Below are 25,159 nucleotides of genomic sequence, written 5' to 3'. Positions count from 1 at the left end.
TCCGAAAGCCATCCACGTGGACCTCTGCCATCCAGGGGTCACCCGGCTCGCCAACTACATCAGAGCCCGAAACCTGCCTTTCTCCAACGAGGAGGTAAAAGCGGTCACCAGGGACTGCCCGATCTGTGCAGAATGAAAACCGCACTTCTATAGACCAGACAGGGCCCACCTGGTCAAGGCTTCTAGGCCCTTTGAACGCCTTGCGATCGATTTCAAAGGGCCACTCCCCTCCACTAACAAGAACATTTATTTCCTCAACATCATCGACGTGTTCTCCCGATTCCCTTTTGCCATTCCATGCCCTGATATGACCTCCCATACAGTCATTAGGGCCCTGCATAGTGTCTTCACCCTGTTCGGTTTCCCCAGCTACGTGCACAGCGACCGGGGTTCGTCCTTTATGAGCGACGAGCTGCGTCAGTACCTGCTCGACAAGGGCATCCCCCCCGAGCAGGACTACCAGTTACAACCCCAGGCGGAACGGGCAGGTGGAGAGGGAGAACGCGACGGTCTGGAAGACCGTCCTGCTGACCCTCCGGTCTAGAAAACTCCCAATGGCAAGAAGTCCTCCCAGACGCGCTCCACGCAATCAGATCCCTCCTCTGTACAGCTACAAATCAAACCCCTCACGAGCGACTCTTCATTTTCTCTAGGGGCACTACCACGGGAGTCTCACTTCCGGCGTGGCTGAGGACACCAGGCCCGGTCCTCCTGAGGAAGCACGTCAGGGGGCACAAAACTGACCCCCTTGTTGAAAAGGTGCACCTCCTTCATTCCAACCCCCAGTACGCATTCGTGGTGTTCCCAGACGGTCGCCAGGACACAGTATCCCTTCGGGACCTGGCACCCGCTGGATCCAGCCCCCCCCCCCCCTACCCCTGCTGAGGAACCCCTTACCCAGTTCCCTATGCTGCCACCCCCTCGCGCCCCAGATTCTGCAAGCTCACCCCACCGGTTCCACGAGCCAGAACCAGCCTGCCCCCAGCGCCCACAGCCTCCGGTCGAGCCAGAGATGTATTAAGTTCGGACGGGACCCGCCCCGGAGGCTGCCATCGTACCCCAGCTCTCAACACCCACCCAGCCACCGCAAGAGGCTGCAACCCCGGTGCTCCGCAGATCGAAAAGAACAATTCATCCACCGGACAGACTAACTCTGTGAGCCACCACCCCCGCTGGACTCGATTTTTTTTCGCAGGGGGTGAATGTGGTGAATGTGATTCACACCGGATTGTAATCTATACATACATGTCTGTATTGTAAGTGCAGTTACACTTCCTGTCCTCCAGGGGGAGTAGCTCTGGGAATGCTCGAGTTCTATGGGGGCACAGCTGCTATATAAATGTCACTAGAATTGTTGGTTCCAACAATGTATTAATTCACACTTCAATACGATAGTCACACTACAACTATTGATTTGGAAACTACCAACACTGACGGGTCTAAAACGGAGTTCCAATAATTCATGAATGAGACCTATAACTAATAATTTAACATTATTCTCAATAATATGCATCCAAATAAATGGTGGACACAACAATTAAATCTTTACGCTATTTGATATAGCATATAACATGTTCAATTTAGTTTCATTGTTTCTTCAGATTATAGATGTTGATGATTCTGTAGTGATAAGGCAGCTAACAAACTGCATCACATTCTGATGAGTAATATCGTAGGGTAACGGGCACAAATTTTGTTAAGTGGAGCTTCGTGTTCGTCGAGGAGACCCCCATTTCCACAAGAATGCATCACTTGTGTAAGCTAAATATCTACAAAAACATTCTCTATCAAAGACAATGAATTCAAATCATAAATGAAAACACAGTAAAGCAGTAACTCATTTTAAAATAAGTCTTTATCTAATTTTTCATACTTTACATTGAAAAATGCCAAATGCTACATGATTTTGGGCTCTCATCTAGTTTAATTCCTGGTCAGTGCAATGATATGACAAATGTATGTAAATTCAGCTAATCCAGAGTTCCCAGGAAGGAATTCCAGTTTCTCACTGGCATCTTTATGTGGGATTTGCTGTTATCAATGCAAGAACAGTTGACAAATTCAACATAACTGGAATTTTGTGTCATCTGAGTTTGACCCATCGTAATTTCACTGTATGAAAATGAATAAACTGTCAGGGTCTGTGACTCTGAACAACCCGATTATAGCATATAGAAACTGTAGAACCAGCGAACGTACAGCATTGAGAAACACGGGGCTGGGCAACAGGGGAATTCGGCCACAGGTGATTGATCCTTCAGCCACACTGCAACCACCGGCCCCACACCTCCTCAGGTCCTCGGCAATCTCTGAATGAATGTTCAGAGCTTCTCTTCCTGCCTTCTGGGAATAGGACCACTCTCTGAACATCAGCAGCCTGGGGAGAACCTCCAGAGTAACAGAAACCAGGAGCAGTAGGAGGCCAGTCGGCCAGTAATGCCCACTCTGCTATTTTATATGATCATGGCTGATCCTTCAGCTCAGCACCATATTTAAGCACACTTAACATACCCTATGACACTTTAAATGAATAAACCTGTTTTCTTCTTAATGTATTCAGTGACGTGCCCAACATATCTTTCCACAGAATTCCACAGGTTCATGACACTGAGTGGAAATGTTTCTACTCACTTCAGCTATAAATAGACTCTCCCATATCCAGAAACTGTGAACCTTGGGCAAAATTCTCCAACCCCACGCAGGGTCGGAGAATCGGCCGGCGGCGCCGATATTGCCGCTACCACCATGTTAAAAATTCTCCCACCCGCCATAAAACGGCGTTCTTCAAATCCCGCCGGCCGCCTCGGATAACGGCTGGCGCCGGCGGGATGCCATTGTTTTTTTAAGCTTTTTTATTCACTGGCCCGGATGGGCCGAAGTCCCGCCGACGTGGCCATGGGTCACGTCGGCGAAAATCAAAGTAGGTTTATAACGGCGTCAACCATTGATGATGGTTGACGCCGTTCAGTTACCTACATCGAGTGCGGGGGGGAGGGTATGGGGGGGAGTAGGGGGGTAGGGGGGGGTGGGGGTAGGGGTGGGGGTAGAGGTAGGGGGCGGTGGGGGTAGGGGGGTCGGGGTAGGGGTAGAGGTAGGGGGGTAGGGGTAGGGGGCAGCGGCGTGCAGAGGGGGGGGGGCGACGGTGCGTTGACCCCGGGCATCCATTGGATGGGGGCGTCAGCAGATCTTCCTCAAGGCTCCACTTCCTCCCAGCTGCCTTGTCTTTGTTTGAGAGAGAGAGAGAGAGAGAGGGAGATTGTGGGGACAGACAGAGAGAGAGAGAGACAGAGAGAGGGAGTCCCGTCCGTCCTCTGGCTGAGAGCAGGGCTTTGGCGAGTATATTGCAATCTGCCTAAACCCAGGAATATTGCCCAGTTAGAATGCAGAGGGAAATGCTGGAATCCCGGGGTGGGAGATGTGTCTGGATTTGTCTATTTCTGCTTCAGCCTCTGCGATTTCAGGTCAGTTTCACAACAACAGGAAAAACGCGCGGAGTGAGAGGGAAAAACTTTTGGCAAAGTTTCTGGGTTCTGCCTTTATAATTCACAGCGCAGAAAGGGTTCTGCGCTGTGAATTATAAAGGCACCTTTTCTAATCCTGGGGAGAAACAACCTTTTGAAGAGTCTGAGGAAATAAGCAGGAATTTGGATTAATTCTGCCTCCCCACCCCCTGGGCCTCTTTCTCCTCACTCCCCCTTTCTCCTCCCTCCCCCTTTCTCCTCTCTCTCTCTCTCACATTCTCTTCATCCTGACCTTTGTTCCAGAGCTATTTGACCCCCCTGTGCACTGGCACAGATTTACAGTGTGGTTTAGGTTCTGTGTTTACCCCAGGTGTAGGAGCGGGGAAAAGAGGGAGGGTTTGGCATTCCTCAGGGGCACTATATACATACTGCGTCAGGAAACCCTGCTGCACACATTGGATAAAAACGGACCCATCTAGAGAACTTTAGCGTTTCCAGTCAATATTTGCAAAGTTAAAGTCCCCTATAACAACTACCCTGTTACTTTCGCTCCTATCCAGAATCATCTTTGCAATCCTTTCCTCTACATCTCTGGAACTTTTCAGAGGCCTGTAGAAAAGCCCTGACAGGCTGTCCTCTCCTTTCCTGTTTCTAACTCAGCCCATACTACCTCAGTAGACGAGTCCTCATCGAACGTCCTTTCTGCCACCGTAATACTGTCCTTTTTTTAAAAAAATATTTTTTATTGAAATTTTTACCCCCACCCCCCCTCCCCCCGGTTGCTACTGCTGCCGGCCTATTTCCCTACCGTTCCGCCAGGAAGTCCAGGAAAGGCTGCCACTGCCTAAAGATCCCTTGTACTGATCCCCTCAGGGCAAATTTCATCTTCTCCAATTTAATGAACCCCGCTGTATCATTGATCCAGGCCTCCACGGTTGGGGGCCTCGCATCCTTCCATTGGAGCAAGATCCGCCGCCGGGCTACTAGGGAGGCAAAGGCCAGAACACCAGCCTCTATCGCCTCCTGCACTCCCAGCTCCACTGCAACCCCAAAAATTGCGAGTCCCCAGCCTGGCTTGACCCTGGATCCCACCACCCTCGACACCGTCCTTGCTACCCCCTTCCAAAACTCCCCCAGCGCTGGGCACGCCTAAAACATATGGGCGTGGTTCGCTGGGCTCCCCGAGCACCTAGCACACCTGTCCTCACCCCCGAAAAACCTACTCATCCTCGTCCCAGTCATGTGGGCCCTATGCAGCACCTTGAACTGTATGAGGCTAAGCCTCGCACAGGAAGAGGAGGAATTCACTCTCTCCAGGGCATCCGCCCACGTCCCCTCCTCAATCTCCTCACCCAGCTCCTCTTCCCATTTACCCTTCAGTTCCTCCACTGAGGCCTCGTCTACCTCCTGCATCACCCAGTATATGTCCGAAATCCTCCCTCCTCCAATCCACACCTCCGAGAGCACCCTGTCCCGCACCCCATGTGGGGGCAGCAAGGGGAACCCCTCCACCTGCCGCCTGGCAAACGCCCTCACCTGCATGTACCTAAACATGTTCCCTGGGGCGAGCCTGAACTTCCCCTCCAACTCCCCCAAGCTCGCGAACCTCCCCTCCACAAACAGGTCCCTCAACCTCCTAACCCCTGCCCTGTGCCAGCCCAGAAATCCGCCATCAATGCTCCCTGGGACAAACCGATGGTTCCCCCGTATCGGGGCCTCCATCGAGCCCCCCACTTCTCCCCTATGCCGTCTCCATTGCCCCCAAATTTTGAGGGTGGTCGCCAACACCGGGCTCGAGGTATACCTCGTTGGAGGGAGCGGCAACGGCGCCGTTACCAGCGCCTCCAGGCTCGTGCCCACACATGACGCCACCTCCATCCTCTTCCATGCTGCCCCTTCCTCGTCCATTACCCACTTACGCACCATCGCTGCGTTGGCAACCCAATAGTACCCCGAGGTTGGGCAACGCCAGCCCTCCCCCTATCCCTGCCCCGTTCCAGGAACACTCTTCTCACCCTTGGAGTCCCATGCACCCACACAAATCCCGTAATACTCCTGTTGACCCTCCTAAAAAAGGCCTTCGGGATAAGGATGGGGAGGCACTGGAACAGGAACAAAAACCTCGGGAGCACCGTCATCTTAACGAACTGCACCCTCCCCGCCAGTGACAGCGGTAACATATCCCACCTCTTAAACTCCTCCTCCATCTGCTCCACCATCCTTGTGAGGTTGAGCTTGTGCAGGGCCCCCCAGCTCCCAGCCACCTGGACCCCTAGGTACCTAAAGCTCTTCCCTGCCTGCTTCAATGGGAGCCTACCAATCCCCTCCTCCTGATCCCCCGGATGCACCACGACCAATTCGCTCTTGCCCAGGTTCAACTTATACCCAGAGAAACCCCCGAATTCACTAAGAATCCTCATCACCTCCGGCATCCCCCCCCTCCCCCCCCCCCCCCCCCCCCCACCCCCCAACCGGGTCCGTCACATGCAGCAACAGGTCATCCGCATAAAGCGACACTCGATGCTCCTCCCCACCCCACACCAGGCCCCTCCAGTTCCCTGACTCCCTCAATGCCATGGCCAGGGGCTCAATCGCGAAGAGCAAGAGGGACAGGGGGCACCCCTGTCTCGTCCCCGGTACAGCCGAAAGTACTCCGACCTCCTCCTATTTGTGGCTACACTCGCCATCGGGGCCTCGTCGAGCAGCCTCACCCAACGGATAAACCCCTCCCCAAACCCAAACCTCTCCAACACCTCCCACAGATACTCCCACTCAACCCTATCAAAGGCCTTCTCCGCATCTAATGCCACCACTATCTCCGCCTCCCCTTCCACAGCCGGCATCATAATAACGTTGAGGAGCCTTCGCACATTCGTATTCAACTGCCTTCCCTTCACAAACCCCATCTGGTCCTCATGAATGACCCGGGCACGCAATCCTCTATTCTTGTGGCTAGGATCTTTGCCAGCAGCTTGGCGTCGACATTTAGCAGTGAAATCGGCCTATATGATCCGCACTACAGAGGGTCCTTGTCCCGCTTCAGGATCAAGGAAATCAGTGCCGGCGACATAGTTGGGGTAAAGCCCCCCCTCCCTTGCCTCGTTAAAGGTCCGGACCAACAGGGGGCCCAACAGGTCCACATACCTATAAAATTCCGTCAGAAACCCATCCGCCCCGGCGCCTTCCCTGACTGCATGCTCCCTATCCCTTTGACCACCTCCTCCAGCTCGATCGGCGCCCCCAGTCCTTCCACCTGCTCCTCCTCCACCCTCGGAAATCGCAGCTTGTCCAAGAAGCGCCCCATTCCACCCCCCTCCACTGGGGGTTCCGACCGGTACAGTTCCCCGTAGAAGTCCCTGAAGACCCCATTAACATCTACCCCCCTCCGCACCACCTTCCCAGCTCTATCCGTCACTCCCCAATCTCCCTGGCTGCGTCCCGCTTTCGGAGCTGGTGTGCCAGCATCCTCCTCGCCTTCTCCCCATATTCATACACCGCCCCCTGTGCTTTCCTCCACTGAGCTTCTGCCTTTCTGGTAGTCAATAGGTCTAACCTGGCCTGAAGGCTACATCTCTCCCCCAGCAATCCCTCCTCCGGAGCCTTCGCATATCTCCTATCCACCCTCACGATCTCCCCTATCAGTCTCTCCCTCTCCCTCTGCTCCCCCCTCTCCCTATGGGTTCGGATGGAAATCAATTCCCCTCTAGTCACCGCCTTCAATGCCTCCCAGACCATCCCCACTCGGACCTCCCCGTTGTCGTTGGCCTCAAGGTACCTCTCGATACACCCCCGAACCCTCTCGGCCACCTCCTCGTCTGCCAGCAGCCCCACCTCCAAGCGCCAGAGCGGACATTGGTCCCTCTCTTCCCCCAGCCCGAGGTCCACCCAGTGCGGGGCATGATCTGAAATGGCAATGGCGGATTATTCCACATCCTCCACCCTCAAAACCAGCCCCCCGCTCAGGACAAAAAAATTAATCCTCGAATAGGCCTTATGTACGTGGGAGAAAAACGAGTATTCCCTGGCCCTTGGCCTCGCAAACCTCCAGGGATCCACCCCCCCCCATCTGATCCATAAACCCCCTCAGCACCTTAGCCGCCGCCGGCCTCCTACCCGTCCGGGACTTGGATCGATCCAATGGGGGATCCAGTACCGTGTTGAAGTTCCCCCCCCCATGATCAGGCCCCCCACCTCTAGGTCCGGAATGCGGCCCAACATACGCCGCATAAACTCCGCATCGTCCCAATTTGGGGCGTAAACATTCACCAACACAACCCGCTCCCCCTGCAGCTTACCACTCACCATCACATATCTCCCGCCACTGTCAGCCACCACATTTAACGCCTCAAACGTCACCTTCTTCCCCACCAGGATCGCCACCCCCCGACTCTTCTCATCCAGCCCTGAATGAAATACTTGGCCCACCCATCCTTCCTCAGCCGAACCTGGTCCGCCACTTTCAGGTGTGTCTCTTGGAGCATGGCCTCATCCGCCTTCAGCCCCTTCAGGTGCGCAAACACCCGGGCCCGTTTGACCGGCCCATTCAGCCCCCTTACATTCCAGGTTATCAGCCGGATCAGAGGGCTCCCTGCCCCCCTCCCCTGCCGACTAGCCTTAACCCATCCCTTGCCCACCACCGGCCAGCGTCCCTCGCTCTTCCAGTGCCCCATGGCAGCAACTCCCCCCTCCAGCACCCCCTGAATCCTCCAGCTCATTCCTGACCGTTTCAGCAGAAACCCAGTACCCCCCCCCCCCCCCCCCCCCCCCCCAGGCTAGGATCCCTCCTAGCCGCGCCCCTCCATAGCACTCCTGTGAGCCAGCTAACTTCTGCTGACCCCGGCGACTCCCGCCCTACCTCCGACTCCTCCCCACGTGGGACTACCCCTCCTCCATTGTGCCCATCAGCGGGTCCTCCTCCCCCCCCCCCCCCCCCCCCCGCTCTTGCGCGGGAAAAGAAAACAGCCAGCAACGGCCTGCGCTACTCAGCCCCGACCCCGCCCCCACCATCTCCCAGTGCGGGAAACCCGAGAAAAGCCTGTGCTTTCGCCCTGCCCGGCCCCGCCTTCTCTAAGGCAACTCCCATAGTCAGTCCCCCCCATCAGCTCCCCGAACGTCCCGTTTACCCCCCTGCCCGAACCCGTCCACCAGTCCCATACAGAAAAACCCACTACAAAAATCACCCCACCCACCCTAAGGCCAACCCACATAGAACATAGAATAGAACAGTACAGCACAGAACAGGCCCTTCGGCCCTCAATGTTGTGCCGAGCCATGATCACCCTACTCAAACCCACGTATCCACCCCATACCCGCAACCCAACAACCCCCTCCCTTAACCCTACCCTTATTAGGACACTACGGGCAATTTAGCATGGCCAGTCCACCTAACCCGCACATCTTTGGACTGTGGGAGGAAACCGGAGCACCCGGAGGAAACCCACGCACACAGGGGGAGGACGTGCAGACTCCACACAGACAGTGACCCAGCCGGGAATCGAACCTGGGACCCTGGAGCTGTGAAGCATTTATGCTAACCACCATGCTACCCTGCTGCCCCATCTTACATTAAACCGAGCAAATACAAGTACAGTATTATACAACATCCCCCATCTTAGACCCTCAGTTTGAGTCCAGTTTCTCGGCTTGCACAAAGGCCCACGCCTCCTCCGGGGACTCAAAATAATGGTGCCGATCCTTATAGGTGACCCACAGACGCGCCGGCTGCAACATGCCGAACTTCACACTCCGTCTATGGAGCACCGCCTTCGTCCGGTTAAACCCGGCCCTCCGCCTCGCCACCTCCGCACTCCAGTCCTGGAAGATCCGCACCTCCGTGTTCTCCCACTTGCTGCTCCGCTCCTTCTTGGCCCACCGGAGCACACACTCACGATCCACGAACCGATGAAACCGCACCAACACTGCCCGCGGTGGCTCGTTCGGCTTGGGCCTCCTAGCCAGAATTCTGTGGTCCCCCTCTAACTCCAGGGTCCCCTGGAAGGACCCAGCCCCCATCAGCGAGTTCAACATAACGACCACATAGGCCGCCATGTCCGACCCCTCCAGCCCCTCCGTGAGGCCCAGGATCCGCAAATTCTTCCTCCTCGACCGGTTGTCCAGCTCCTCGAACCGCTCCTGCCACCTTTTATGGAGCGCCTCGCGCATCTCCACCTTCCCCGCGACGGCCACGGCCTCATCCTCCCTTTCAGAGGCCTGCTTCTGCAGCTCCCGGATCGCGGCCCCCTGGACTGTCTGAGCCTCCATCAGCTCTCTGGTGGTTACCTTCAACGACTCCAGCAGCTCCACCTTCAGCTCCTGGAAGCAGCGCAGCAGAGTCGCTTGCTGCTCCTGCGCCCACTGCCTCCACTCCTCCGGGCCTCCGCCGGCCGCCATTTTGTTTTCTTCCCCCGCTTTTCCAGGGGTGCTTCCACCATTTTTCCTCTTACCCCACTCCTGGTCCGGACCATAGGACCGTAGGGGTCGACTCCTGTCCTCTTCCCACGTCGGGATTTGCCGAAAGTTCCGTTGGGGGCCCTGAAAAGAGCCCCAAAGTCCGTTTTCAGCGGGAGCTGCCGAACGTGCGGCTTAGCTCCACATTGCCGCCACCAGAAGTCACCGTAATACTGTCCTTGACTAACAATGCCACCCCTCCCTCTCTGGTGGCCTGGCCCGCGATCGGGGCGTACCGATCGGTGGGCGGGCTATTTCCGTGGGGGGCCTATGTTCCACTGCGTTGAGCCCCTGTTGGGCTCTGCGATATTGCCCGGGGGCCGGCACGGAGGCAGGAACCCATGCTATTGCGTGAACTCGCGCGGGCCGTGGCGCGCATGATACTCAAGCTATCTTGCAATGAAGGCCAACATACCATTTGCCTTCGTAACTGCTTGCTGTACCTGCATGCTTGCTTTCACTGCAATGTATACTGTATCCCAATCCCTTTTCAAATCAACAATTCACAAACTTACAATTTAAATAATACTCTGCCACTCTATTTCTCCATCCAAAATGGATAACTTTATCCAAAGTGGATAACTTTATCCACATTATACTTCATCTGCCATGTATTTGCCCATTCAATCATCTTCTCTAATCTAAATCAACTTGAAACCTCTTAACATCCTTTTACCCCCGCTCACTTTACCAATAACAGGATGTCGTCAGAAAACATGGTTCTCTCCAAGTATTTGATGTATATTGTGAATAGCTGGGGCTAAAACACTGACCTCGAGATCCCACTCATCACTTACTACCACTTTGTAAAGTACAAATTTATTCCTACTCTCTGTTTCCTATCTGCTAACCAATTCTCAATCCTGGCCAATAAATTAATTACCCTCAATCCAAACGTTTTAATTTTGCTCATTAACCTCTTAAATGGGACTTGGTTAAAAGCTTTTGAAAATCCAAATACACATCACATCCATTGGTCCACCCTTATCTATTTTGCTAGATTCATTCTCAAAAAATTCCAGTATGCTTATCAAACATGATTTCCTATTCACAAATCCATGTTGACTTTGTCTAATCCCATTGATATTTTCTAAATTTCCTGTTATCGCATCCTTAAAATAGCATCTTGCATTTTCTCTAATACTGATGTTAGGCGAACTGGTCTGTAATTCCCTCTTTTCTCCCTCCTTGCTGTTTTAATTAGCGATGTGACATTTGTCACCTTGCAATCTGTTACCACAGTTCGAGAATCTGCAAAAGTTTGGAACATGACATCCAACAAATCAACTATTTTCACGACCTTTAAAACTCTGGAATGGAGATTCTCAGGCCTTGGGGATTTATCAGCTTTCAGTCTATTAATTTCTCCAGTACTATTCTTCTAGTAATGGTATTTCCCTTCCATTCCTCCATCTCACTGGACCCTTGATTCATTCCAGCATTTTTGGGGCGTTATTTCTGTCTTCCTCTGTGAAGACACAGGGTCAATAGGAAGAAGGAGGCATATGACATGCATAGGCAGCTGGGATCAAGTGGATCCCTTGAAGACTATAGGGCTTGTAGAGTTAAGAGAGAAATCAGGAGGGCAAAAAGGGGACATGAGATTGTCTTGGCAGATAAGGCAAAGGAAGGGCAGCACTGTGGAGCAGTGGTAGCACTGCAGTCTCACGGTGCCGAGGTCCCAGGTTCAATCCCGGCTCTGGGTCACTGTCCGTGTGGAGTTTGCACATTCTCCCCGTGTTTGCGTGGGTTTCGCCCCCACAATCCAAAGATGGGCAAGGTAGGTGGATTTAACACGCTAAATTTCCCCTTAACTGGAAAAAATAAATTGGGTACTCTAAATTAAAAGAAAAACAGATAAGGCAAAGGAAAATCCAAAGAGCTTTTACAGATACATAAGGGCAAAAGAGTGACTAGGGAGAGGGTAAGCCTCTGAAGGATAAACAGGGTCATTATGTGGGGATCCACAAGGGATGGGAGAGATCCTAAATGAATATTTCTCATCAGTATTTATTGTTGAGAAAGGCACGAATATTTGGGAAATTGGGGAAATAAAAAGTGATGTCTTGAGGAGCGTTCATATTACAGAGAAAGAGGTGCTGGAGGTATTAAAGCGGATCAAGATAGACAAATCCCCGGGACCTGGTGCAATGTATCCCAGGACGTTGAGGGAGGGAATTGCCGGGCCCGAGCCGAGATATTTAAATAATCGACAGCCACAGGAGAGGTGCCTGAAGATTGGAGGGTAGCAAATGTTGTGCCATTGTTTAAGAAGGGCTGTAGGGATAAGCCCGGGAACTACCAACCGGTGAGACTTACTTCTGTAGTGGGTAAGTTGTTCGAAGATATTCTGTGGGACAGGGTCTACAGGCATTTAGACAGGCAAGGGCTAATTAGGGAAAGTCAGCATGGCTTTGTCAGGGGAAAGTCATGTCTCATGAATTTGATTGAGTTTGTTGAAGGGGTAATCAGGAAGGTAGATGAGGGCAGTGCGGTCGACGTTGTCTACCTGGACTTTGGTAAGGCCTTTGACAAGGTACTGCATGGTCGGTTGTAGCAAAAGGTTAAATTTCACGGAATCCAGGGTGAGGTAGCCAATTGGATACAAAATTGGCTTGGCAATTGAAGCCAAAGGGTGGTTGTGGGGGGTTGTTTTTCAAACTGGAGGCCTGTGACCAGCGGTGTGCCTCGCGGATCGGTGCTGGGTCCACTGTTATTTGTTATATATATTAATGATTTAGATGAGAATGTAGGAGGCACGGTTAGTAGGTTTGCAGATGACACCAAGATTGGTGGCATAGTAGATAGTGAAGAAGGTTATATAAGATTGCAACGGGATCTTGACCAATTGGGCCAGTGAATGGCAGATGCAGTTTAATTTGGATAAATGTGAGGTGATGCATTTTAGTCGATCAAATCAGGGCAGGTCCTATTCAGTTAATGGTAGGGAGTTGGGGACAGTTACAGAACAAAGAGATCTAGGGATACAGGTTCATAGCTCCTTGAAGGTGGAGTCGCAGGTGGACAGGGTGGTGAAGAAGGCATTCAGCAAGCTAGGTTTTATTGGTCAGAATATTGAATACAGGAGTTAGGAGGTCTTGCTGAAGTTGTACAAGACATTGGTAAGACCACACATGGAATACTGTGTTCAGTTCTGGTCACCCTATTATAGGAAGGATATTGTTAAACTAGAAAGAGATTTACAAGGATGCTACCAGGACTTGATGGTCTGAGTTTTGAGGAGAGACTGGATAGGCTGGGACTTTGTCCCCTGGAGCATAGGAGGCTTAGGGGTGATCTTCTAGAGGTCTATAAAATAATGAGGAGCATAGATAAGGTGGGTAGTCGACATCTTTTCCCAAAGATAGAGGAGTCTAGAACTAGAGGAGTCTAGAACTCCTCTATCTTTAGGTTTAAGGCCTACCACTGTAATTTCTTTGAATGAAGTTCCACAATGTATCGGAACTAACTCATACCTCATACTTTTGTGAATTTGGGGCAGCAGCGAATGGGAGAATAATATTTAATCTGCTTCCTGGTATTTCAGCTCTTTGTTCAGTCACCAAGCCTCCCTCACTGGTTCCTGCAGACCTGCAGCCTTTGAAAGTACTGCAGACTGCCTTTAAATAAAGCAGCAACATTGCCTGAACTGAGACTTCCTCTGCAGCGTGTGGTTGATTCGAGAATACATTGCCTCGGAGTGTGGGGAGACAGGTTCAATTGAAGCATTCTAAGGGAAGTGGACTGTTATCTGGAAAGAAAGAATGTGGAGGGTTACAGGGAGAAGGGGGGAATGATACTGAGTGAATTGCTCATTCTGAGAGCCAGTACAGACACCATGGGCTGGATTCTCACCACAGGATCCGTCTGGTCTTGCGTCCAGAAAGTCAGCGGATCCCCCGCACCGATGCTCGGCCCGGTGGGGGGCTAGCAGCCGCTCAGCGTAAGGCTCCCTAGCTTTAACTACAGATACGGCCACAGAATGGCCGGGTCCGTGGCTGCGCATGGCGGCAGCCTGCAGCAGTCGCGCTGTACAGCATGGCGCTGGCCATTCGCGGACCCAACCTGCCAAATAATGCCCCCCCAGTAACCCCCCCCTCGCCACTCTTGGATCCCCCCCCCCCCCCCCACCAGCGGAACGGCTCCACCCTCTCCTCCCCCAGACTGTGCTGGCACTGGACACAGTCTGCAGCTGCCACTGGAAGTCCCCAAATGGTGTGAGCAGACACCAGCGACGTCGTCGGGGACTCGGCCCATCGAGGATGGTCCAAAGCCATCCCGACGGCATGCGCCCGCCCCCCCCCCCCCCCCCCCCCCCACGAGTATGCCGGTTTTGAGTGGGCAGAGCATCGTAAAAACAGCGCCACCCCCGATTCCAGTGGATTCTCCGGCCTATCGGCGAACGGGATTTCGGGGTCGCCGATTGGGGTTTTCAGCCCTATGAGTTAATGGCCTCCTTCAGCTCTGTAACAATTCTGTGATTCTGCCTGCACTGCCTGAGTGGACGGAGTCCCTTCGCCTGTCGCATATCAATGACTGGCTCTGGCAGTAGTGTGAAAGTGGTTCGCTCAGTTGGTTCATGTCGAAGGTTTGATCTCCATACCAGCTCTGGTAGTTCATGGATTGGATTGGATTTTGTTTATTGTCACGTGTACTGAGGTACAGTAAAAATTATTTTTCTGCGCACAGCTCAAACAGATCATTTAGTACATGAAAAGAAAATAAAAGAAAAAGAAAATACATAATAGGGCATCACAAGGTACATGATGTAAATACATAGACACCGGCATTAGGTGAAGCATACAGGAGTGTAGTATTAAGCAGGTCAGTCCATAAGAGGGCCGTTTAGGAGTCTGGTAACCGCGGGGAAGAAGCTGTTTTTGAGTCTGTTAGTTTGTGTTCTCAGACTTCTTTATCTCCTGCCCGATGGAAGAAGTTGGAAGAGTGAGTAAGCCGGGTGGGAGGGATCTTTGATTATGCTGCCCGATTTCCCCAGGCAGCGGGAGGTGTAGATGGAGTCAGTAGATGGGAGGAAGGTTAGTGTGATGGACTGGGCGGTGTTCACGACTCTCTGAAGTTTCTTGCGGTCCTGGGCCAAGCAGTTGCCATACCAGGCTGTGATGCAGCCCGATAGGATGCTTTCTATGGTGCATCTGTAAAAGTTGGTAAGAGTCAGTGTGGACATGCCAAATTTTCTTAGTTTCCTGAGGAAGTATAGGCTCTATTATGCCGCCTTGGTGGTAACGTCAACGTGGGTGGACCAGGACAGATTTTTGGTGATGTGCACACCTCGGAATTTGAAGCTGTCAACCATCTCCATCTCAGTCCCGTTGATGCAGACAGGGGTGTGTGCTGTACTTCGCTTCCTGAAGAGTCCCAACTCGTCCCATTACCCCACGTTTTGTAAGTTGTGTCTCTAAAACTACATATAACATTGTGAGAGATACTGTTACGACCCTGAAAAGTGCTCGCGCATGCACGGTATTAGATTCCCATCTTACATCTTGGAGTATGAGCACCCCAGGTGATTTGGTGGCGGAGTTTCCTCCGAATTGGAGGACCCCCCACAGGATATAAACCCCGGCCTGGGAGCAGGTCGAGGAAGAGGACCCTGAGGGGGAGTGGAGAATGAGAGAGCCCTGTATTGAGTTGTAGAATAAACCTAGCTGTATCCTGTCTGTCTGGCGACGTGTGGGCCCCTTACCTTCGGTCACAACAGATACAAATGGTGCTTCGTGGATGACGGTTAAATTACCTAAACCTGTCCACACTGCCAAATCTCTATCTTCCGTTTGAAATTTCAATAGATCCCCGGCCATTGTCGTCATCCCCACTTAAGGTTCCATTCCGGAGTCACTGACATTCATCTCATGTCCTTCCCCAGTGGCTCAGAGTAAGGACATGCGGATCCTGTGCTTTTGTCTCACACCATCATCTTTTTGTCGTTTTATCACTCCTGCAATTTCATTTTGTTCTTTCCTTGTCACCCGATCCTCATCTACCTGTCACTTCAAATAGTTTAGAAATTTGCTGGTATTTCCCAGTTTTAAGGAAAGCTCATCAAACTGAAACATTAAATCTGTTTCTCTATTCACAGATATTGTCTGACCCGGTGAATATTTGTGGCCGATTCCATTGATATTTGGATTTATAGCGTTGTTGTTCTGTATGAACGGGAGTTGTGCTCTGAGTATCGCACCCTGTACATTATTGAAACACTGAGGATTACTCTGATTCCTGTTATTTTCTCCGTTTGTTCCCCAGGCTGGATCATAATGCTCTTACTAATTCATGTACCAAGGATCTCGTTTCTGCTCTCAGTTCAAAATGGACCCTCACGGATTGAAACTGTGTCATAATAAACTGGGAGATTCAGGTGTGAAACAACTGTCTGTGGCTCTGAGGAATCCGGACTGTAAAATACAGAATCTGAAGTAAGTACCAGATTTTGTGAAATTGTGCTCACAATATCTAGCTATCTAACAATATATTTGGGGTACCTTTATTAGTGCAATAATAAACGTTGTTCATTATTATTAGTATCAGCAGTAGTGATGTAACTTGCGTGGAGGGGCGGTCAGTCAGAGTCGAATTGCCACTCAGCTTTCCTATTTACTCTCAAATGCGGCCCACTTTTCCTGCCTCACTTTCTGACTTGGGTCAGGTGACAAAGTACAGTGCAATGGGTTCCCCAGTCCTTCAGTCGAGGGCAGGAGAGTTGAACTTAAAAAAGCCACCCCAGCCTTTTGTGGGATGAGGTTGGCAGTTTAGTCGGCGAGGTATGGGGTGTATCAAGGATGTGGGGTGTAGTCTTGGGGGATGTCTTGAAGCAGTCAGGGCGTTAGGGGAGAGCCGCTTGGGTGGTTGCGTTGGTCAGTATTGTAGTTATGCAGAAGTTAAAAGTGATTTTAATTGGATCAAAATGTTCTTTTTTCTAGATATCTATGATGGTAAGACAGTCAGTACCATCTGATATTTGCAATTTATTTTTAGTTTTTCTATAAATATTTTTATTGAAGATTACATTTGTACACTGTACAGGAGATGATTGAAACGGTTGTTATTTACAATTTACATGCTGTTCCGTTTTGGTTAGGTGTTCTGGTTTAGTGTGCTCTGTGCACCACTTTAAACTGCATGAGTCTTAGCCTTGCGCAGGAGGAGATGGAGTTGGCCCCAGTTAGTGCTTTGCTCCAGAGACCCCACCCTACTCCTCCCTAGTTCATCCTCCCACCTGTCTTGCTCCGTCCAGTGGTGTTCTCATCTTTCTAAAAGTCGTCTGTATATGCCCCCACAGTTCCCCTTTTCCATACTGGTCCCTCCAGAACATCTGCTTTTGAAACTGCTGCTGGCTGTCTTTAATATGGTGGCAGCATTGCCTGAATCGGACTTCCCATGCAGTGAGTTGTAAAGGTCTCGTACGCACTGTCTGAGAGTGTGGTGGAGACACATTCAATTGAAGCATTTGAAAGGGAGTGGGACTGTTATCTGAAAAGGAAGAATGTGCAGGGTTATGAAGAGAAGGTGGGGGAATGACACTTGGCGAATTGTTTATTCTGAAAGCCAGTGCAGACACCGTGAGTGAAAGGGCCTCCTTCTGCTCTGTAACAATTCTGCCTGCACTGCCTGAGTGGGCGGCTTTCCCTCACCTGACAGACATTAAGTGGCAGGTCTGGCAATAGTGTGGAGTTGGTCAGCTCAGTTGGTTGGGTGGCTAGAGTGTGATGCAGAATGAAGTTAATGTTGAGGGTTTGATGCCCAAACCGGCTTGGGTAGTTCATGGAATCCCGCCTCCTTCCATTACCCCACGTATGCTAAAGTGGGTCTCTAAAACAACATACAACAAATTTGTCTCTGTGTAATGGAGAAGGTGCCAGTGGCCATTTTTGGACTATGTTTAAATATCCTAACCCTGTCCATACTGCCATATTCCCAGCTTTCAGACCACACTTCAATGAATCCCCAGCCATTATAGTCATCCTCACTAAAAGCTCCATTCCTGAGCTACTGACCAACCCATTTCCCTCCCTAGAGACTCAGGCTAAGGATATGATGAACCTATACGTTTACATAGAAACATACATAGGCAATAGAAGCAGGAGGATGCCTTCATCCCTTTGCACATGCTTTCCCATTCATTATGATCATGGCTGATCATCAAGTTCAATTCCCTGATCCACCTTCTCCCCGCCCCCCCCCCCCCCCATATCCCTTGATCCCTTTAGCCCAAGAGCGATATCAAATTACATGATGTTTTGGCCTCAACTACCTTTTGTGGTCGTGAATTCCACAGATTCTCCATGTCTGGGTGAAGACATTTCTCCTCACATCAGTCCCTAAAATGTTTACCCCTTATCCTCAAACTATGACCCCTAGTTCTGGGCACACTTCCCATCAGGAACATTCTTTCTGAATCTACCCTGTCTAATCCTGTTAGAATTTTCTATGGGATTCCCCCCTCACTCTTCTAAACTCCAATGAATATAATCCTAACCATTTAGTCTCTCCATATGACAGTCCCTTATCCAAGAATCAGGCTGGTAAACCTTCGCTGCACTACCTCCACAGCGGAACATCCATCCTCAGCTATGGACACCCCCCAAAACTGCACACGATACTCCAGGTGTGGCCTCACCTATGCCCTATACAATTGCAGTAAAACATCCCTATTCCTATACTCACATCCTTTCGCTATGAAGGCCAACATACCATTTGGTTTCTTTACTGCCAGTTGTACCTGCACACTTAATTTTAGCAACTTATGGACGAGGACACCAAGGTCTCGCTGAGTATCTACCTCTCAATTTACACCCATTCAAATAATAATATGCCTTCCTATTTTACTACCAAAGTGTCTAACAGCACATTTATCCACATTATACTGCCATGCATGCCTACTCACTGGGTACTGTCCAAATCGTGCTGAAACATCTCTGCATTCTCCTCATAGCTCACCCTCCCACCCAACTTTGCATCATCTGCAAACGAGTTCCCTCGTCCAAATGATTAGTATATAATGTGAACAGTTGGGTCCCAGCACAAATCCCAGTGGGACCCCACTGGTAACTGTCTGCCAATCGGAAAAAGAGCCATTTGTCTTCCACCATTATCACCTTTTTGTCATTTAATCACTCCTGCACTTCGATTTTATTACATCAATAGATTTTTTTCCTTTCGATGGAAAGGAAAGTTGTGTTTTGAGTGTCCCACCCTGTACATTATTGTTGTTAATACTGGTATGTTGAACAACATTGTAAATTTATCCTGATTGCTGATTTTTCTGTCTCTGATCGCCAGTCTGAATGATAACGCTCTCACAGATTCCTGTGTTGAGGCACTCGTCTCCACTTTCAGTACAAACGGGGCACTGATGGATCTGAACCTGGGCAATAATAAACTTGGAGATTCAGGAGTGAAACTACTTTTCGAGGCTCTGAGCAATTCAGGCTGTAAAATACAGAGACTGGAGTAAGTACCAGACTGAGATTGTGTTTATAATAACTGGATATCTAACCATATATATTGGACACTGTTATGAGGACAATAAATAAACACTGTCCATTATTATCAGTGTCAGTGATCAGTTACAACACCCTGGGCTTGTGCACAGTCAATTCTAGCCCCGCGGAGTCACAGCACAAGTGAATTATCCAATCATTCTTAGAAAAACACCCGTGTCATTGGCCCTTGGCTGCCCAATAATTACAGTCATCCGGTTTGCAAATTTAAACACAATTGCCTTTCAGTTATAACAAGAACTACAATGAAATGTACATCAAATGCAACTGGTTAACTATTATCTAATTACTGGTCACCAGAGGGTCTCCTGTGCTCATCCATTCGGCCACTCATTCTCAGCTCCACAACACCTCTCGCCATCGGCAATTTCCCGCCCTGCCTTCATGTCTCCCACTTCCAGAGCTTTACTTTATATTGGTGTAAAGATTTGGACGTTGCCATCATTTTTTGTTGATTCCTGACGTGGTGCTCTCTTCTAGAAGCACATACATTTCCATTGTTACTCACCCATCAGCAACGCACACTACCCTGTGCTGCTGACAGCCTAACGGTCCGCAGGATGCCTTCTGCACGTGACCGCTCCATTCTGGCAGTACACAGGTCACCTATAACTGATTGAAACTCTTTGTTGAAAGTCTGACATGTCTTTGCCAGTCAATGCAGCTGTCTGGGCATTTCCAGTGGCTGCGTGGGATCATGTTTCTACCAATTTCACTTTCCTCCTTATTAACATCTCAGGCTTAAGTTTAACATTGTGTCCCACGCTCACTTTATCAAAACACATCAGGTTGTTGGACTTTGTTCACTCAACAAGCACGGCCAAACTCTTCTCATCTTCTCGGCAATCTACATCCAGACTAGCTAGGATTGAGCAGCAGATCTTCTCCTCCCATCCTGAGAGATCAGAACTTCCCTGCGAACCCGAGCAGCCTGGAGGAGCATCTCCAATGAATTGGGGAGTAACCTTGAACATGCCGCCTGCCGTTTCAGCCCTTTGTTTAGTAACCAGGACCACCTTGCTGGTCCCTTCAGATTTGCTGCTTCTGAAAAGGCTGCTGGCTGCCTTTAAATATGGTGCCAGCATTGCCTGAACGGGAACTTCCCCTGCAGCGAGTGGTTAAGGTCTGAGTGCGTGATGGAGACACAGTCAATTGAAACAAGAATTGGACTGTTATCTCATAAGGAAGAATGTGTAGGGTTACGGGGAGAAGGGGGGAAAGACACTGAGTGACTTATCATTCGGAGAGCCAGTGTCGAGACCATGGGATAAATGGCCTCCTTCTGCTCTATAAGAATTCTGTGATTCTGTCTGTGGTGCATGAGTGGGCAGCTTCCCTTCGGCTGTCAGACATTAATTGTCCAGCTCTGGCAATATTTCCAGCAAATTCTACTTGTATTTCAGATTCAGATCATAGAATTTACAGTGCAGAAGGAGGCTGTTCAGCCCATCGAATCTGCAACGGCTCTTGGAAAGAGCACCCTACCCAAGCCCACACTTCCACCCTATCCCCTTAACCCAGTAACCACACCCAACACTAAGGGCAATTTTGGACACAAAAGGCAATTTATCATCTCATCTAGAAGCACACACATTTCCATTGTTACTCACCCATCAGCAATGCACACTACCCTATGCTGCTGACAGCCTAACGGTCCGCAGGATGCCTTCTGCACGCGACCACTCCACCCTGCCAGTACACAGTCTAGGGTTGGTTAGCTCAGTTGGTTCGTTGGCTAGAGTGTGATCTAGAATTATGCTAATGTTGCGGGGTGGATCCTCTGGGGGCTGGTTTAGCACAGTGGGTTAAATAGTTGGCTTGTAAAGCACACCAAGGCCAGCAGTGCGGGTTCAATTCCCGTACCAGCCTCCCCAAACAGGCGCCGGAATGTGGCGACTAGGGACTTTTCACAGTAACTTCATTTGAAGACTACTTGTGACAATAAGCGATTTTCATTTTTCTCATCAGCTATAGCCATTCACGAAGTCCCAACTCCTCCCATTGCTCCACATGTTCCGAGTTGTGTCTCTAAAACCATTCATTTCAAATCGTCCCTCTCTAATGGAGAGTGATGTCAATGGTCCTTTATGGACTATGGCTAAATTACCAAACCCGGTCTACACTGCCAGATCACCAGCCTCTCAACCAAATGGTGGTAATTTCCCAACAATTAACGTTATCTGTACTAAAAACTCCGCCCTGAGCCATTGCCATTTTGTGTCCCTCCCTAGTGACTCAGGATAAGGACACATAGCGATGCTGTTACCCGTCTTGCACCATCATCCATTTTGTCATTTAATCACTCCATTTTGTTCTTCCCTTGTCACCCACATTTCCATTTCCCTGTCTCTTAAAACAAGTTCACTTTCTTTCTGCTATCTCCCAATTCTAATTAAACCATATCAATCTGAAACAATAACTGCTTATCCCTTCACAAGTACTATCTGACCTGATGAATATTTCCAGCAAATTCTACTTATATTTCAGATTTAGATCATAGAATTTACAGTGCAGAAGGAGGCTATTCAGCCCATCGAGTCTGCACCGGCTCTTGGAAAGAGCACCCTACCCAAGCCCACAGCTCCACCCTATCCCCTTAACCCAGTAACCCCACCCAACACTAAGGGCAATTTTGGACACAAAAGGCAATTTAGCATGGCCAATTCACCTAACCTGCATATCTTTGGACTGTGGGAGGAAACCGGAGCACCCGGAGGAAACCCACGCACACACGAGGAGAACGTGCAGACTCCACACAGATAGTGACCCAAACCGGGAATCGAACCTGGGACCCAGGAGCTGTGAAGCAATTGTGCTAACCACTATGCTACCGTGCTACCAGATTTACAGCATCAATAGTGTTTTGCCTTCCGTGTTAATGGAAATTGCGTTTGAGGTTCCCACCATGTACCTTATTATTGTTACCAATAGTATGCCAGGATAGTACGTTTAGCACTGCTGTCTCACAGCGCCAGAGACCGGGGTTTGATTCCGATCTCGGGTGATTGTGTTGTGTTTGTACATTCTTCCCGTGTCTACTTGGGTTTCCTCTGGGTTCTCCGGTTTTCTCCCATATTCTAAAGATGTCCAGGTTAGGTAAATTGGCTAAATTTCCCCGAGGTGGGGTTCTGGGGATAGGATGGGGGATTTGGTCTAGGTGCAGACTAGATGGGCATAATGGCCTCTTTCTGCACTGTAGGGATTCTATGATTCTATTCTATATATTCTAAAATCATTGGTGATTTACACTATTTCCTGTTATTTTTATTTCTCTGATCTCTAGGCTGAATAATAACACTCTCACAGATTCTTGTATCGGGAATCTCACCTCCTTTCTCAGTGGAAACCGGACGCTAATAGATCTGAACCTGGGTATTAACAAACTGGGAGATTCAGGAGTGAAACTACTGTCTAAGGCATTGAACAACCAGGACTTAAAAATACAGAAACTGCAGTAAGTACCATCTGACTATACCAGACTATCTGTGATTGTGTTTATAATAACTGGATATCTAACAATATATTTTGGGCACTGTTTTTAGTATAATAAATAACCTTTGTCCATTCTCATCAATGTCAGCCCTAGAAATCTACATAACATGGAGTGGAAATCAGAGTCAGATTCCCATTCCTCTCCTAGCCATTTACCATCAAATGAAGCTTGACTTCCCACTCCACCTTCTGACTCGGGCCAGTTGACAAAGGTGCAGCACCTCCCCGAGTCCTTCAGTGGAGTGGAGAGCAGGAGAGTTCAAGTTAACTAAGTCCCGCCAGCCTTTTTTACAGGTTTAATGGGGTAGTTGGGATGGGAAGTGTGGTTGGCTCAGGGTGGGGGTGAATCATGGAGGTGTTTTTTTTCTGGGACTTGTGGATCGGTCCCTACACTTGTAGGAGTCCCTTGGATGATCAGGATAGTCAGTACTATAGTTGCACAGGAGAGATGAGTGGTGTAAATTGTTCCAACATTTTCTGGGCCTCTTATTACTGTAAAACAGTCAGAAATTTGAAATTCCAATCGGAGTATCAGATGGTTTCCATTGCAAGGCAATTATCCAACAGGAGTTTGATATTGGGGCAATTGTCATGCAATCCTTACGTGGCATCTTCCCGAGGTCTTCTTGGAGTATTCCCAACCTCCCCAGGTATGGTGTCTAAAGGTACGGAATTTATGGACTCCTGTTATTTCTCTCTCTGATCCCAAGGCAATGTCATTGTCTGTCTGTCCCACAGATCTTTGCGCCAAGGGTGTAGTGGAATAATGTGACAATGCACCCTCTGAAGACCCCTTCACCTGCTCACAGGTGGATGGCTGTCACCCTCCCACATCGGTTATTCATGAAGGCCCGCCTTCTCAACCTGACCCCTCGTCTGAGTTGTGGTGATCCTCGGGTAAAACTACCACCAGTCAGCTCTCCCCCCTCATAGGAGAAAGCAGCGTCTAGTCATCTGAGACTATGGGGGCTTTACCTTATCTTTACATAGCCCATTACTTGTGAAGAGTGATGAGAGGGCAATATCCATTCTGGCACCTCCTCCAAACTGCTCCATGTGATCAGTGCTACTGGTCCTAGCCCTACATTTTTTGGTCGCCGGAAGATGTCCTGTGTCTATCCATCCGACCACTCAGTCTCAACCCCACAACACCTCTCACCATCAGCGCTTTCCCGCCCTGTTTCCAGGTCTCCCAGCTCCAGCGCTTCATCTTCTATTCACGCAAGGGTGGTTCAGTAAGGACTCTGCCACAACTTTTTGTTAATTCTCTTGCATTGTGTGCTCTATTCTACAAGCACAGACATTCCCATTGTTACTCGCTGTTGTAGGGCGAGACTATGATACAAAATAATCTGAGGGTACTGAGATACAGAAGGAGTATTTATCAGCCAACGCTTTTGGAGAGCACAAACTGAAAGAAAGGTTTCCGGAGCTGACTCTACAAGCTGAGAAATCTAGTAATATTTATACATTGTAGGTCACGTAGGCAAAGCTCCCGTTACATTTGAACATTGTCTGGTTTCAACTTAACATTAAACATGGTAAGGTGATCTCCCCGCAGAGTGAATATTTTCTACCCTTTTCTTTCTATGGCACTTTTCCTAATATCTTCTCTTGATAACATTGTTAGTTTTGTCTGCATCTTTAGGTCCAGAAAAATAGACAGAAAAACATTTATTGATGGCCACAGGTAGCGTGGAAAACAAGTTGCTAGGTCACTAACATCCCAGTTGAACTGGAAAACATGTTTTTGAGGATTGGGGAAAACCTTTGCAAAGGTCACTAAAAAAAGTGTAAATCATTTTATAGAGGTTCTCGCAGGTGTGCTTTTATCGTTTGCCGATCAGCATGCTACTGGTTGGTGTTATCCTCACTGGAATTTTCTTCTTCACTTCTACTATAATGCACAATGTAAGTTCAAAAATCCCTAAGACCCTTGCTAGTCTGTAATTATTGTCTGCCTTAATACATCGTTATAATTAAACTGTATTCATTGGTTCCCCTCTTACAGTCTCCCGCGTTTGACCTTGGTTTCACCCAAGGTAGGCAACTTGCAAATGCCTATTGTATCCTTTACTTCCCCATCGCCATCATTATAGAACTAGGGTCGCAGGTTCGATTCCCGGCTTGGATCACTGTCTGTGCGGAGTCTGCACATTCTCCCCGTGTTTGCGTGGGTTTCCACCGGGTGCTCCGGTTTCCTCCCACAAGCCCCAAAAGCCATGCTGTTAGGTGAATTGG

At 49.7% G+C, this 25,159-nt stretch overlaps 1 pseudogene; it reads left to right on the top strand.

Annotated features, from left to right (window-relative positions):
- Positions 1-25,159, top strand: part of LOC119967845 — a 156,014-nt pseudogene that overhangs the window by 94,416 nt on the left and 36,439 nt on the right.

Source organism: Scyliorhinus canicula, chromosome 6 (genome assembly GCF_902713615.1).
Source record: "Scyliorhinus canicula chromosome 6, sScyCan1.1, whole genome shotgun sequence".
NCBI classification, from domain to species: Eukaryota; Metazoa; Chordata; class Chondrichthyes; order Carcharhiniformes; family Scyliorhinidae; genus Scyliorhinus; species Scyliorhinus canicula.
Note: the sequence above shows the minus strand (reverse complement) of the source record. Positions and strands in the feature narration are given on the sequence as shown.